This window comes from Caretta caretta, chromosome 28, assembly GCF_965140235.1.
Source record: "Caretta caretta isolate rCarCar2 chromosome 28, rCarCar1.hap1, whole genome shotgun sequence".
NCBI classification, from domain to species: domain Eukaryota; kingdom Metazoa; phylum Chordata; order Testudines; family Cheloniidae; genus Caretta; species Caretta caretta.
Genome location: NC_134233.1, coordinates 13797687 through 13813453, shown reverse-complemented (window position 1 = coordinate 13813453; position 15767 = coordinate 13797687). Strand labels below are relative to the sequence as shown.

General features: G+C 49.7%; 1 long non-coding RNA gene across 1 annotated transcript; it reads right to left on the bottom strand.

Moving 5' to 3' along the window:
* Window positions 1-3007: 3007 nt before the first annotated feature.
* LOC125629532 (uncharacterized) lies at window positions 3008-11810 on the bottom strand. The gene is made up of 2 exons (XR_012666304.1): window positions 11653-11810; window positions 3008-3169 (listed from the first exon to the last, which is right to left on the bottom strand). It is a non-coding gene; the product is annotated as an uncharacterized LOC125629532 (long non-coding RNA).
* Window positions 11811-15767: the final 3957 nt, after the last annotated feature.

Below are 15767 nucleotides of genomic sequence, written 5' to 3'. Positions count from 1 at the left end.
CTCTATCCCATTGTTCCATGGGCATCCGACTCGATTGCCAGCTGCTTTTCAGCTGCCGTGGGCGTGGTGGGCAGAGAGTGTGTGTGTGTTGGGGACAGACAGTGTGTGTGTTCGGGGAGCGTGTGTGTTGTGGAAGAGTGAGTGTGTTGGCACGCTGTCCCTAAGTTCAGACAGCTGCTGGAAGCAACCAGTCCTGAGTCAGGGGGAGCGGGATACCCCAGTCCTGAGTCAGGGGGACTGGGACACCCCAGTCCTGAGTCAGGGAGAGCAGGACACCCCAGTCCTGAGTCAGGGGGAGGGGGACAGCCCCGACATCAGCCCCCACTTCCCGCACTGGCTCAGCACAGCCCAGCAGTCTCTGTCACATACACACACTCACACACACTGCTGCCTGCCTGGCTGTGTGTCAGGGTGCAGGACGAGGGGGGTTTAGAGGGCCATGGGCCCAGCACTTTTTAGCAGCTCTAAGAACGGACGACGGAGGGGGGAACAAGGTGGAGCCTTGGGGGAAGGGGCGTTCTGTGGGTGTGGCCTCGGAGGGAGGGGTGGCATCAGGGAGAAGGGGCGGTGTGAGATTGGGGCCTCAGGGAGAAGGGGCGGAGTGAGTGAGGGCTGGGGGGAAAGGGGTGTCATGGGGGCGTCACAGTTCGGACGCCGGTGGCCCCCCCCACTGTAAGGAAGATTCCACCACCGCTGCTCTGGGTCCTAGGTGTGGTGAATTTGTCAGGTCTGAGACAGCAGTTGCTTGTGAATGACAGTGACCCCTTTGCCAATTGGCACAAATAAGCTTTTGTCACACATTGCAACGGGGCAAGGCAAGACGGCTATAGTAAAGTAGTGAGGAACAGGTATGTTAACCCCAGGCTAAACAAATCCTTGGTACCATGGTAACCAAACGGCAGTTGTTTCAGGTTAATCAAGACACCTTGGGCCAATTAAGATCCTTCTAGAAAGCAGTGGAGATAGCTAGGTTGATTGGAACACGTGAAGCCCATCAAGGCCTGGCTGGAACTCGTGAAAAGCCTCCCAGTTCATCAGTGAGGCGCATGTGTCAGGATCTGTAGGAGGAAGCCGTGCTGTTGGAGGAACCAAGCAGTACAAATCCACATCAGGTGCAAGGAAGGAGGCCCTGAGGTAACAGCGAAGGAGATACTGAGTGGGGGCTGCTGTGGGGAAGCGGCCCAGGGAATTGTACACGTCCTATTTCCCAAAAGTCAGCTACCATAGCTGCTACTTTTAGGGTCCCTGAACTGGAGCCCAGAGTAGAGGGCGGGCCCGGGCTCCCCCCTCCCCTCCCCTTCCTGATTTATCATGGATACTGGGAAACAGAGATTGTGCGAGGGAGGGTTGCTTCTCCTCACCTCCCTTGCTAGCTTATGATGGCTCAGTAAGCTGTGGCCCTTGCCTCTAGAGAGAGAGAAGGGCTACGTGGAGGGTCACAGTGAGCCTCTGAGGCTAGCAAAATCCACCAGGAAACGTGGGACCCATAGAGACAAGGACAGAGCTTTGTCACAACATGAACAGAGCTATACCATTACACCCTGATATAATAGAAAGGCCAGCACAAAAAACAGAGAAAGGAACAATAAGAGACTAAAATAACAACAGTTGGAACTCTCCATTTCTCTCAGTCTTTGGGTGGATGGGTACTAAGAGCTGTAGCTACAGTTGAGGAACCAGGCGATCGGACAGCTGGCTCAGCCCTCCATACTAGTACCTCTCTCACATACAGGGAAATGGGTCAAAATTGGAATTCATGTCATGACTCACTTCCCATAGGGGATCAGTCTGTCTCAGGCTCTGTCTATACTTCAAACACTGGAAGTATTCTTCTGACAACCTAACACTGTCTACGCTGGGGCTGAGGTCACATTAACTACTTCTCTCAGTGGAGTGGACTTTTCACACCCCTGAGAGAGGTGGCTACGTCAACATCGCCTTTCAGCATAGACCAGACTTTAGATGGCTTATTGACCTAAAAGGTAATGGACTTCAGCCCTTTCCTTGGTGGTTGAGGACTGCAACTTTCCTACCTGCTGAACACATCCTATGACAGATGACTTTCCTTTGCAAATTAGAGAAGTGGGGAAGTCAGTGACCCTTACAGTCTAAGTGTAAGAACTTGTAAAAACTTCTACAAATTGTCTCTTCGAATAATTTTGCTTTCACTAGAAATAGACTTTGAAACTAAGCAAAGTAAGTTCTATTTGAAACACAAAAATTTAAAATCTATACTGGGCCAATATTCACTTATACACTCTCACACACATTCTTCCACCCCAACCATTGGAGTGAGGTTTTCTACCAGAACTCCTTACACTACAGGGGGTAAATTAAAGCAAATTAACTTTTCAAGATCAGCTGTCACTTCCTGTATGACTAACAAAACAAAAAACAAGACACTTTGTTTTACAAAGTGATTCAGATTATCACACAATTAGTCTCCTACTCTTTAACCAATCAATTCATTTTCATTGGAAACAATAACATATTCAAAGAGCTCAAATTCTTGTCATACGAGTTCATTTTCTTTTAATCCCCGTTGCCAACAACTGAACCTTTCCTCTAGTTCTGGTTTGTCCCAACGTAGGTCCCAACCAATTCTCTGAGTTCATATATCGCTGGTTCTTCTGCCATGTGTGTTGGTGGAAGGGGTCTCCTATGTGGGAATGTTTGCACCACGAGGAAAAAAAAAATCTCTCTTTTCACACTTTTTAATCTTTCAAAGTAGGAGGAGGTAGAGGAGAAGGGATGTAAATGCATAAAACACAAGAGAAAACTGTCCTACACTAAAGGCATTTATCGGTATAACTATATTGCTCAGGGGTGTGAAAAATCCAGAGTTGAGCAATGTAGTTACACAGCCCTAACGCCCTGTGTAGATAGCGCTACGTCAGCAGGACATATAGCTTGAGGGGGCTGGACTAATGAAGTCCGACGGGAGAGATCTCTCCCATTGGCTTAGAGCATCTGTAATAGCATGCTACACCAGTGCAGCTACATGGGGGCAGCTGTGCCAACATCAGCTTTATTGTGAAGCCGGAGCATCAGACACAAAACCAGAGAATCAGGACTCAACATGCGAGTATCTGGAAGTCTGAAATTGGAACCGGACACGTTCGTTGCCTCATTGGTTACCATCATTTCCACAGCCTGAAAGTCCTTGTTTCTGTGAAAATAGAATGAATTATATTGAAATTAGAATTCATTAAAGAAATGCTACTTGAAGGGTTTGTTGAAATATAGTTGTCAAGAAGAGAAACATTAAGGAGTGTGAGACAATGGGTCCTCAAACTAATTAACTTAGAGCTCCTACTGAGCTGGGAGATTGGTAAACATTAGTATGCAAGTAAGATATGTATGTATATTTGTCAGTTTCTGCTTCCTTTTGTCTCTTATGTTAAATTGGCTTATCTGTATAAATAAGTTAGCTTGAGCCTTTGCAGGGGGCTCCCATATCTGGGTGCATTGGCAAAGTGCTTTGCTAATAAACAGAGTGGTCTGACAAATTATGTGAGTCCTGAATCTGACTTTGACATTACCCAATCAGGCACCCAGTTTGGAATCCATGAGGAGGGAATGTCCTATGAAGCACTCTCTCTCTTTGGATCCAAATGGTGAAGGATGATTGTTCTCAATCTAACCCTGGCATGCTTTGGATCTGTAATCAGTGAGTTGTACAAACAAACAGTTTTCCTTGGGTCTTTGGTCACCAGAGCTTCTTTTACTGGGATGGAAACCGAGAACGGAGCGTGTACTCATTCAACCCCAGTTCTTTCCAAATCCTTGGCCTTGGTTAGGATAAATGTACACTTCTTTGAAGTAGAATCCTTTACAAAAGCACTCAAAATCTCAGCTGTGTTAGTGAGGAATGGCTTCCTGAAACATACCCAGCTTTTCTTTAATTTGGTGGCACAATTCCAGGCAAGGGACTGGATACAGGCCTGTTAGTTATCAGAGCTGGAGTTTCTATTCAAAACTAGCTATTTTTCTGCAGCTATTAGATTTCCAACACTGCTTTCATTTCATACACTTTTTTTTAGCACCTACAAAGGATAAATTCAATAAAAAACCCACTTCTATTTCCTCAACATCTGCATCATGAAGGGGACCATTCCCCATGCCATAGAATTAGTTAGGTTATTTAAAAATTTTTTAGTAACCTAGCATCCCCCATAATGGGGGACAAAACAGCCCCCTTGCCAGAAGTGGCTTTACCAATTGATGGAACCTGGGATTTAAACTCCAAATGATCACACGGTGCTTGGGATCCATCTGAATTCCCCTTCCAGGTTTTTGACACTTTCATCTCCAGGCATAGCGACTCTGATATAGGATTAAAGAAGTCAAAGCATCGTCTCCAAGCACAGACAGCTGAGAACGCTTGTCATAAATATAAAGGGAAGGGTAAACCTCTTTGAAATCCCTCCTGGCCAGGGGAAAGCTCCTCTCACCTGTAAAGGGTTAAGAAGCTAAAGGTAACCTCGCTGGCACCTGACCAAAATGACCAATGAGGAGACAAGATACTTTCAAAAGCTGGGAGGAGGGAGAGAAACAAAGGGTCTGTGTCTGTCTGTATGCTGCTTTTGCCAGGGACAGAACGGGAATGGAGTCTTAGAACGTTTAGTAAGTAATCTAGCTAGGTATGTGTTAGATTATGATTTCTTTAAATGGCTGAGAAAAGAATTGTGCTGAATAGAATAACTATTTCTGTCTATCTATCTTTTTTGTAACTTAAGGTTTTGCCTAGAGGAGTTCTCTATGTTTTTGAATCTAATTACCCTGTAAGATATCTACCATCCTGATTTTACAGGGGGGATTTTTTTATTTCTATTTACTTCTATTTTTTATTAAAAGTCTTCTTGTAAAAAACTGAATGCTTTTTCATTGTTCTCAGATCCAAGGGTTTGGGTCTGTGGTCACCTATGCAAATTGGTGAAGCTTTTTATCCAACATTTCCCAGGAAAGGTGGGGTGCAAGTGTTGGGAGGATTGTTCATTGTTCTTAAGATCCAAGGGTCTGGGTCTGTAGTCACCTAGGCAAATTGGTGAGGCTTTTTACCAAACCTTGTCCAGGAAGTGGGGTGCAAGGTTTTGGGAAGTATTTTGGGGGGAAGGACGCGTCCAAACAGCTCTTCCCCAGTAACCAGTATTAGTTTGGTGGTGGTAGCGGCCAGTCCAAGGACAACGGGTGGAATATTTTGTACCTTGGGGAAGTTTTGACCTAAGCTGGTAAAGATAAGCTTAGGAGGTTTTCATGCAGGTCCCCACATCTGTACCCTGGAGTTCAGAGTGGGGGAGGAACCTTGACAACGCTTCATCACGTGACACTTTGAGAAGTGGAGGGATAGAATGTGATGAAGATCCCTCCTGTCTGAGCCATGCAGAGTTAACAGGTCTGGAGTGATGGGGAAGGAGGGAATCTCTGAGTCACCCCATCTCCTTCCAGTGTCACAGAGGCTGAAATGACACTTCTTTTCCTGCCCCTGCTCCTCTTCCTTTAAATATAATTGGGAAAGTTCCCAATATAACTGCTCTTCAGCACAACCCAGAGCAACGTGAGAACAACTGGCAATGATATAATCTGAATCATTGGTGATTCCGAACAATAATTTTGCAATAGGAGGAATGGTATAGATGTGATGCTCCCTGGTTCCTGATAGGAAGGGCACACTCAAATTATTCATGAGACAATGGAGTAGATAGGAAGGACAAATGGGTCCACCTCAAAACAGGGTGAACTGCAAAAGGCAAAAATGGGCCACTCATTTGGACACGCTGAGGGATAACGGTGCTGCAAACAGTTCAAACAACTTTAAAAGTTACTATGTGGGAATCAGGAAAAGTATTAAAGAAAAAAAGTACGGATAGCCCTAGAGGTTTTTATGGTGTTGATCTCCTGTGCAGATTCTTGGATGGCTAACATGGGCTGAGTGCCAAGAGAAGGTTTTCCCACACTCACAGCATTCATAGGGCCTCTCCCCTGTGTGGTTCTCTGATGAGTAACAAGGTTTGAGCTGCGATTGAAGGTTCTCACACTCACGGCATTCATAGGGCCTCTCATGACTCCTGGACACGTTCCTTTTCGATCTCTGTGATAATGCTCTGTGTTTATCCACTTGCCCAGCATCTTCCTGCTGAGAATTCTGCTCCTCTTTCTCACATGCCATCGCATCACCTGCTGCGGTAGAGACAGAAACCTCAAACAGGGATGGAAAGGGGAAGGCCAACGAAAAAAAGTGCTGGAGAGAGGTCAAATAAAAACAGGAACTGAACTCCTCCAAACACTTCCCCTAAATGGGAGAGAGGAGGGGATCAATTCAGCCTTCACATCCCATCCAAATTCATGGGGGGAAGGGAGGAAGCTACTGCCTGATGTCTGCTAGGATCTACAGGAAGCCATGAGCTATAGTTACCCTGAGGTTATGACCCCTGCTAGAGACAATAATGAACTGAGTGACCTCCCAAGGGCTTTGTAGGGCATCCCATATGTTTCCTTCAGGCACTTACAGATTCTGAGTTGGTTTCATGTTTCCTCACCTTTGCAGGGAGCTCTCAGGGTCTGTCTTTCCTCTGAACCCTGGAGCTCTGAGACCCATGGCTCTTCCCCTTGTTCCAGCTGGGAAAACACATCAGGTTTGGAAATGGGAAACCCTGCTCAGATGAAAGAAAACAAAGGAGTTCAGGTGATTGCATAAGACTCTGTCATAAAAAAAACAAAACATTCAGTGCTTAGTGTGACCTGGTGTGCCTTGGGGAGTCCTGACTGAAAACGCTAAGGTCAGGGCAGGCTAAAAAAGGGAGAGAAGATGCTCCCAGAACTGATGGCTAACACTGAAGTTAAAATCACCGACCACTCACAAACTATGCTTCTGATCCCCCACACTGGTTATTGAGAAGCTGAAAAAGATCACACAGCCCCCTTTATTGCATTCCAGTTCTCTGACTCCCAATCAGCACCTATGTTCGGTACAGTGAGAGCTTATTTAAAAATTCTGGTCACAGAAACACAATCTTCTGACCCCAAAGGGTCAGCCATATTACCAGGTCAGCACAGGTTTGAATCATAGAATCTCAGGGTTGGAAGGGACCTCAGGAGGTCATCTAGTCCAACCCCCTGCTCAAAGCAGGACCAATCCCCAATTAAATCATCCCAGCCAGGGCTTTGTCAAGCCTGACCTTAAAAAAAAGGTTTGGATCTTACCCAAAATACCAGGCTGCCAGCCAATCCTTTAGCCTCTAAACTAAAGGAAAGAAGGAAAGGTCAGATACATTCAGAAATCTATAGATCGGGTTCTTCACAGTATTGGTGAGTTCCTGGCTTGAAAGTCCGTCTGGAACACATCCACAGTCCTTTGTTCAAGGCTTCAGTTTGCAGAGAAGTTGCTCCAGAGGTAGGAAGAGGGATTGAAGAGAAAATGAAGATGATGCAGCTGCCCTTTCTATTCCCTTTGCCTTGTGGCTTGTACTTCCTGTGTCCCAAACACAAGCTTCACAGCACATGGCATGGAAAAGCCCTGGAGGTCTCAGTACACAGGCATACCCCTGCATGTCTTGCTGACTCAATAGCTGTATCCCCTTGGTTCTTTTCATGGGCTCATTGTACAGCTGATGACCCTTGACAGGCCAGTGAAGAGGCTCGGCAGTGCTGATGCCAGTCTGTCCGGGGGTGTCACCCAGAAACACTGCACAAGTCTGGAAATACAGATATACCCTACATGTCTATAACTCACAACACAAAGGGGGTACAAAACATAGAAACAAAATGATCATACTTGGAAAATCATAGCATTTTCACTGACACCTTACATGGCATATCTAGCATGATCCATTGCAATTTCATCATATTGGTATTTTATTATTAATTATTATGATTAAAGTCTCTCACAATTCCCTACAGTGTCACACCTAGTAAACCAGTGAATTCCCAGGACCAGCTCCCTGGGTCCCTGAAGATGCTGAGCACTCTGCTTATGAGGGATTGAAATACCCACATATCCGCTGGGAACACACACAGACAGGCACAGTCTGTACCCTGTGACAAAGTTGCTGCGCTACCTTGGTGGGTCTTGCGCTTATGGGCGGATTTGCTCGCCTTGGAGCTTCACAGCAGCCCTCAGCTTGGCCGTTTTTCTGAACCCACAGTTTAGGCTGACGACTCCTGTGTCTGACCAGGAGTTGGGAGGATTTGGGGGGAACCCGGGCCCGCCCTCTACTCCGGGCTCCAGCCCAGGGCCCTGTGGAATGCACCTGTCTAGAGTGCTTCCTGGAACAGCTGTGCGACAGCGACAACTCCCTGGGCTACTTCCCCATGGCCTCCTCCCAACCCCTTCTTTATCCTCACCATAGGACCTTCCTCCCGGTGTCTGACAATGCTTGTACTCCTCAGTCCTCCAACAGTCCATGGTCTCACTCTCAGCTCCTCGCGCCCCTTGCTCCCAGCTCCTCACACGCACCTCACCAACTGAGGTGAGCTCCTTTTTAAAACCCAGGTGCCCTGATTAGCCTGCCTCAATTGATTCAAGTAGCTTCTTGATTGGTTGCAGGTGTTCTAATCAGCCTGTCTTACTGGTCTCCAGAAGGTTCCTGATTGTTCTGTTACTTTACCCAAGGAAAAGGGACCTACTTAGCCATCTGGCCTGACCCTGTCACAACCCCTATGTTCACTCTTCTAGAAAACTATGATCGATTATTTACATAGTATGGCTCGTTTGAGGTATCATTTGAAAATGCATAATCTATAGAATATTATCCTCCTGTTAAAATATGTGTAGCAACACTATGTAAAATGATGAGATTTTACTGTATCATATTGGTGAAAAAGTTACAATTCTGGGGAACACCCTCAGACCAGTTCCTCAGAGACAGCAAGGCAAGCAGCTGGTCAAATTGCCATTCTCCAGGAGGGGGAAGGTGTGAAGAAGACATTTACATTCCTTCACAGGGACCACTTGAAGCTCATATCTACAACAGACAGCCGGTCACCATGACTCAGCTGAGAACTGAAGTTGTTTGTCCTACAAAGGACTGAATTATAAAAAGAGGGGAGGAAAATGCTTGAGACTCTCTCTCTCCCCCTTTTCCTCTGCTCATGACAGCTCCTGAAGAAACTGAACTTGGCAGCAGGGGCGAATTAGGGGGACTTCTGGCTGAAAGGACAGCCAGCCTGCCTCAGGATATGGTGAGAGAAACATTTGCTTTGTATCCGTTTTAGCTTGTTAACTTAGATGTTCGTTTGGGTTTTATCTTGCATTTCTTTTGTAAACAATTCTGGCTTTTATACCTCATTACCTGTAGTCAATTAATATGGTTTTTTTGCCGGTAGTTAGCCATCTCATTTTATTGTTTCATCTAACCAGTGTGTTGGGATTAAAGTGTGCTGGAAAATCCATTTGGGATAACAAGGCTGGCACGTGTCATTTTCCACTGATGAAATGACAGACTTCATATGACCTTGCGTCGTTCAGTAGTGTGCTGGACAGTGAAAGATGCACAAAAGTCCGGGACCAGAGAATTTTCTGGGGTTCTCCTGTGGTGCACTGTAATTCGTGAGTCGCTGACTAACAGCGCTCAATACTGTGTAGCTGGCAGCGAGTTACATGCTGGAGACTGGGTGTTAACTGCCCAGGAGTGGCTGTTCTCACAGTAAAGCAGTGTAAAACTACCCCAGCTTGGGCAACTGAGGGGAAACAGCTGTTCAACCAGTCAAGATTGCACTGTGGTTAATGTCACAGACACTCAATTTCAAAGCATCTCCTAAAACACAGAGAAAGTAAATCCATGTCCCAGAAGTTGAAGACTCCAGACAGAGGACAAGTCTCCCTGGAACTGCTTCTTGCAGAGAGAGAGAGAGGTCCAGACACAATGAGAGAGTCCTGGGGAAGCTGGGAACACTAAGAATGGGCTGGTGGGGTTCAGTGGAGAAAGGGAACAGGAAGGGCAGGGATATCACTGAATGCAGGATCTCAGCAGTCCTAGATGTCAGGATAGCACCTAGTGCAGCCCATTGGAAAGCATAATCCCAACTATACATATAAAATGATGGGGTCTACATTAGCTGTTTCCACTCAAGAGAGGGATCTTGGAGTCATTGTCGATAGTTCTCTGAAAACATCCACTCAGGGTGCAGAGGCAGTCAAAAAGCGAACAGGGTGTTGGGAATCATTAAGAAAGGGATAGATAATAAGACAGTACATAACTTGCCTCTCTATAAATCCATGGTACGCCCACATCTTGAATATTGTGTGCAGATGTGGTCGGCCCATCTCAAGAAAGATACATTGCAATTGGAAAAGGTTCAGAAAAGGGAAAAAAAACCCGGACTAGGAGTATGAAACAGCTTCTGTATGAGGAGAGATATGTAAGACTGGGACTTTTCAGCTTGGAAAAGAGACAAGAGGGCATATGAGAGAGGTCTATAAAAGCATGTCTGCTGTGGAGAAAGTAAAGAAGGAAGTGTTATTTACTCCTCCTCAGAACACAAGGACTAGGAATCACCTAATCAAATTAATAGGCAGCAGGTTTATAAGAAACAAAAGGAAGTATTTCTTCACACAACGCACAGTCAACCTGGGGAACTCCTTGCCAGAGGACGTTGTCAAGGCCAAGATTATAATAGGGTTACAAAAAAAAAAAAAAACACACACCATGAGAAATCTATTGAGGACAGGTCCATGACTGGTTATTAGCCAGGATGGGCAGGGATGGTGTCCCTAACTTCTGTTTGTCATAAGCTGTGAATGGGTGACAGGAGATGAATCACTTCATGATTCCCTGTTCTGTTCATTCCCTCTGGGACACCCGGCGCTGGTCACTGTCGGAAGACAGGACACTGGGCTAGATGGACCTTTGCTCTGTCCCAGTGTGGCCGTTCTTAAATACCAGGGAACCTAGTGAGTCCAGTGCAATGGGAGGGAGTAGGAAAATCCCTGGGTGTGGAGAACACTGGGAAATTAGAAACTATCATTCAGAAGCAACAGACTCTAAATAGTCTAGAAAAGCAGAATGTGAAAAATAAGAATCGGGGTCATGTGACTTCAGGAATGAGGGACTCAAAAAACCAAGTCTGCAGAGAAGAGAGATTGTGGCTAGTGCACATGGGGATGGGGGGAGCAACTCTCCAGGTCTCAAGGATTTTCACCAGCAACCGAAGACATTGTCCCATGCACGGGGCAATCCGGAGCAGTGAGGAGTTGTGTCATCTGTAATCCTGGCTGAGTTTCAATGTTCTGCTGCTGGAGCTCCCTTGTCTGGATTCCCCCAGCCACCATTCAAGGTCTGTGTGATCAGTAACCCTGGACCAGCCGCTCTGACCCCAGCAGCCTGCTTCTTACACCCCAAGCACATTCTGGTCTGGGTGGAGAAGGCTCAGGGTTTGAGAGAAGGCCAGGGGTAGGAAGCTTCTGTTCGTTATGCTGGACCTAACCCCTCGTTTTACTTGTGCAAACAGGAGATATTTGACACTGTGCGATTCTGCTCCTGTGCTCTCTTCCCACAGCGTTCAGCAGCAGGGGAGGGTCTCTGGTCGTGTGTGTGTCACGGGCATGCTGGGGTGATGCTGGAACAGGACAGAGCAGAGGTGGCATTGTGGGGGTGGCGTGAACCTCATCTCTTCCGTTCCCCTTCCAAGAACCGAGGGGACAGGAACCCTTACCCAGCGAGGTCACATTCTCATAGGTCTCCTGCATGACGTCTCTGGAGAGGGCTCTCTGAGCGGGGTCCAGCAGAGCCCCCTCTTCCCTGGTGAAATACACAGCCACCTCCTCGAAGGTCACCGGCCCCTGAAAGAGCAAGAGCCCCACACTCAGGACCTGCTGCCCCACTCACAGCCCCACTATTCGTGGAGGAGAGGAGCCAATCAAACGGAAACTCTGGGTGGACCGCAGCCAACAGAGTCCCACCCCCACCCCGCTCAGAGCACCCAGGAAATACCAGGGTGAGGGGGCGAAGAGACACCCCTCCTCTCTCCCAGCAGATCCATCACACACCTACTAGCCACAGACTGATACAGGAGATGCTGCCCCGAGCAGGGTCAAGGGAGAGATCTCTTGTAGGAATCCCAACACCTTCCTCCTTGTGAGGAGCTGGATATGAGGCAGGAGAATCTCCCCTAAGCCTGATTGGTGGCTTCCCCCTTCATATTTAAAGGCACCCGCTGGTTAGTTGGGTCAGGCTCCAGCACTAGGAGTCTGGTCCTTTTTCCCAGCCCCATCTACGTGGGTTATTTTCTGTTCACCAAATTGGAGCATTTCCACCTCCGAACCCCATGGGTCTGTTCCAAGAATCTAGGCCACTTATTAAACAACTCCCAGCAGGTCTGCCACCCCCTGCCCTCCTCCCTTTCTCCACCCTGTGCATTTCCTGCCCCGCTCCAACCTCCAAACCAGACGGTGCAAACCTTCCCCTCTCCCGTGTATTTGCTGTCCCTCTCCCTCCTGCAGGAACAGATCAGAACCCCCCCAATAATCTCTACCTGAGCTGGCTCCTCTGCAGCCATGTCGCTCCCCTGTCCCATGGGAGGACGGGATGAACCGGAACGAAACGTGAGCGTCGTTCTGCAGCCTGGCCGGGCGAGAAGGGCCATTGTGGAGGTTTGGGAACGGGCATTAGTTCATTTCATATCACGCTTCCCCCCAGGCTCTTTCCCTGCAGAGCGAGATCTGAGTTTCTGCCGTGCTGAGAAAATGCTCAGTCTCTGGATTACAGCAGAGACCTGGCCCCTCCCGCCAGGCTAAGCCCACAGACACACTTTTAACCTCCTTTCTCCCTCCCGCATCCCAAAACAAAGTCTCTGAATGCAATCCTAGAAAAAAGCAGAACCAAAGGAGTCCCTTTCGAGGATTCCCTCTGACACTGACCCCACGGCAGCCACACCCCAGCAGGAGGGACATGGAGTCAGGAACTGGGTTTTCCTCTCTCTCATCCTCGTCTTGTCCACAGGAAAGTGATTCTCCCCACAGTGCAGTAATATATCTGTCTGGGCAGATTAAAGAGCTGGAAATCTCTTTCAAAACTCTTTTATCCCACGGACCCTGTCAGTCTCTCTGTCTCCTTTTCCCTGTGCCCTCTCCATGTCTGTTTGCTAGGAAACTCTCATTCCTGGGTTGTTTGCTCCCCCATGGCTGGATTTGCTCTTGCAAATGGCAGGAGAAATGGTGTGGGGGGCTGTTTGTGTAGAGTCATTTTATAGTCCCTCACTGCCTGCCTGGGATTTCCCCATTGCCTGCCTAGGACCCCCACCTGCCCTCCACCAGGATCTGCCAGCCCATTTGCCTGGGACCCCCTCCTCCTCCCAGCACGACCCCCTGACGCTTTACAGGAGGACCCCTCACTCTGCGCCAGGGACCGCCCCACCACAGCTCTGGGCACGGCAATGGTCCCAGGAGCCAGCTGGGCAATCCCAGACAGAGCCCCTGGCACAGCACCAGGCAGCGTCTAATCCCCTGCCCCACCTGCCCAAGAGACCCCCACCCCCACTGGTCTGCAGCCAACAGGCCCCCAGCGATACCCACCTCCAGGACCCATAGCCTTAGGGCTGGGCACATCAGAACTACCCCCCGAAACCCCAAACCCTCCAGAACCCACCAACCTGACTAGGGCTCCCCCCTGCCCAGCCACCCAGAGGCCTCCCCCTACCATAGTGCCCCTTCAGCTCCCGCTGCAATCTCCCCACACAGACATGCACCCCCCCAGCAACAGTGTTCCCTCACAGTGTCTGACAAGTGGACAGAAAGTTATCACCACCCCCTGCTGGCCAGTCACACAGGCAGAGGGAGCCCGGGGGGACGCCTCTTTAACAGGAGAAAGGAAGCCATGGAGGGCCAAAATAACTAAGACATTTCCATACTCTGTCACTAGCAAATAATGGCCACCGTGGATCCACCCCAGAGTTGGCTACATCTTTGCACTGCAGGAAGCCCCCCCTCACAGAGACCCTTTGTCATGGGGTTTGGGATACTTCTGGACCACGCTGCACTCACAGGGACCTCCTCATCCCGTGCCAGCTGGAGAAAAGAAAAGGGTCCAGCCAACTCTCCTGTTACCAACTGGGAACCACCCATCCCCCAAACAGGGGGAGGCCCCTGGCTTTGATGGGTATTGAATATATGGCTAGTCTCTTTTATCAGCAAACATTTTTAACAGAGAGAAAGGAGGGAACAAATGATTCTCAAAGGAGAGGGAAAGATGATCATTGTTGCAGGGGGTTAATTTCCCAACCAGGATGGAGAAGCGACGTTCTGGTTAAACTTGGATTTATGCTGGAAATGGCCCACCTTGATTATCATGCACATTGTAGGGAGAGTGGTCGCTTTGGATGAGCTATTGCCAGCAGGAGAGTGAGTTTGTGTGTGGGGGGGTGGGGGGTGAGAAAACCTGGATTTGTGCTGGAAGTGGCCCAACTTGATGATCACTTTGGACAAGCTATTACCAGCAGGAGAGTGGGGTGGAGGGGGTATTGTTTCATGGTCTCTGGGTATATAATGTCTGCTGCAGTTTCCAGGGTAGTGGAATGATTAATTAATCCGATGAAGTGGGCTGTAGCTCACGAAAGCTCATGCTCAAATAAATTGGTTCGTCTCTCAGGTGCCACAAGTCCCCCGAAACTTTTTTAGGAATCTTTGAGACGTACAGAGAAAACGTGTCACAAACTACGCAACTGAGAACATGGGATAAACGCCAAGACTGGGGGGGGATTTTATGTGGCTATTAAAGAACGAGCTGGAAAAGGGAGAGCGTTTGTGATATAAAATTCAGCCTGTCCAATACATAAACAGAAAGTGATGCCCCCCCCCCCCCACGTTAACCTGGGCAGCAGGGAGCCCTCTGAGGGGCTGACAGGAGGGGGCGGGGGGGGAGCTGGAGGGCTCCCTGGGGGAGGGGAGGGGGCGGTACGGGGGGATCGGCAGGTGGGGGGTAGGTGGGGGCTGGGGGCAACGGTGCTGCAGTTGGGGGGCAGCAAGTGGGACTGGGAAGCCGGAATCGGGGGCAGCCCCATGGGGGACACGGCCCCTCCCTTCCCCGCCCCGGCAGAGACCCGGCGTCTCCTCCCACCCCCACGCCGGGGCAGCCAGGTTGGGGGATGGCTCCGGGCTCCAACTTCCCACCGACACCGGGACAAATCGCTGCGGATAAAACGGAGGGGGGGGGGAGGGAAATCCCGCCCCCCCAAGGGGAGGGGAGTTTCAATGGACATGTGAGGAGGAGGGAGAGACGGGGGGGGATCAGGGGAGACGAGAGAGCGGATCAATGGGGGGGTGGGGGGGAGTTTACAACCACATGGGAGCTACCGAGAGGGAAAAGGGGAAAACTGGGGGGCATTTGTGCCCGTGGGGGGGGAAGGGGATCCAATTAACTCCCCCGCCGCCCCCCACTTCCCCCCCAGGAATTTCCTGGCTGCACAGAGACAGTTCAACCCCCATCCCCCGCAACTCCGGCTTCTCCCCCCCAACACCCCCCAAGGGACCCCGCCCGCCGGGCCCCAGTCTCTGCCCCCCCAATCCCAGCCGTGCCGGGGGCAGAGTCACTTTCCTGCCCCCCCACCAGCGCTCCCCCCCCCGCGGGGTCTCCCACTCACCGGGTCGGGGGCGGGCAGAGCCAGGGGCTGGTCCCAGCTGGAGAAAGCCCCCCCCGGCCGGGCACGGGGGGGTTAATGACGGGCCCCCCCAGCACAGAGCCCGGAGCGGAGCCGCAGCTGCTCCTCCGAGAGACCCGAGACGAGCAGCGCCGGGGGGCGTGGCCTGGAGCAGAGCGGGGGCGGGGCAGCGCCGG